The sequence below is a fragment of the Gavialis gangeticus genome, unplaced genomic scaffold, assembly GCF_001723915.1.
Source record: "Gavialis gangeticus isolate Ggan-Ray unplaced genomic scaffold, GavGan_comp1, whole genome shotgun sequence".
Taxonomy (NCBI): domain Eukaryota; kingdom Metazoa; phylum Chordata; order Crocodylia; family Gavialidae; genus Gavialis; species Gavialis gangeticus.
In genome coordinates this window covers 171,714,138-171,714,473 of record NW_017729032.1, presented here as the reverse complement: position 1 = coordinate 171,714,473, position 336 = coordinate 171,714,138, and positions in this window count along the sequence as shown.

The window sequence follows — 336 nt, the reverse complement described above, 5'->3', positions numbered from 1 at the left end:
GTGTAGAGGCATTTGAGGCCTCCTGAAGATGTGTGCACTGACCCTGTAATCTCAGTACTGCCCTGGCCCCTGTTGCTTACCTAGTTAATGGATAGAGGCTTTGTTTTCTTAATGGGAAGATAAACACTGAGTTAGGGGTGATAAACATTCCCTGCTGGGCAGCAGTTCAGGAGGGGGCAGGAGGGAATAATAAGAGCGTCCTGCCAGGGCCTGGCCATGCCCCCCTCAGCTCAGCTGCTCTAGCACCCCCAGCTTCTAGCCTGAGCCACTGCAGGCATACGCCTGCATTGCTGGAATGAAAAGGGAATGTCTATCCACCACCAAATCAGTTCAAAT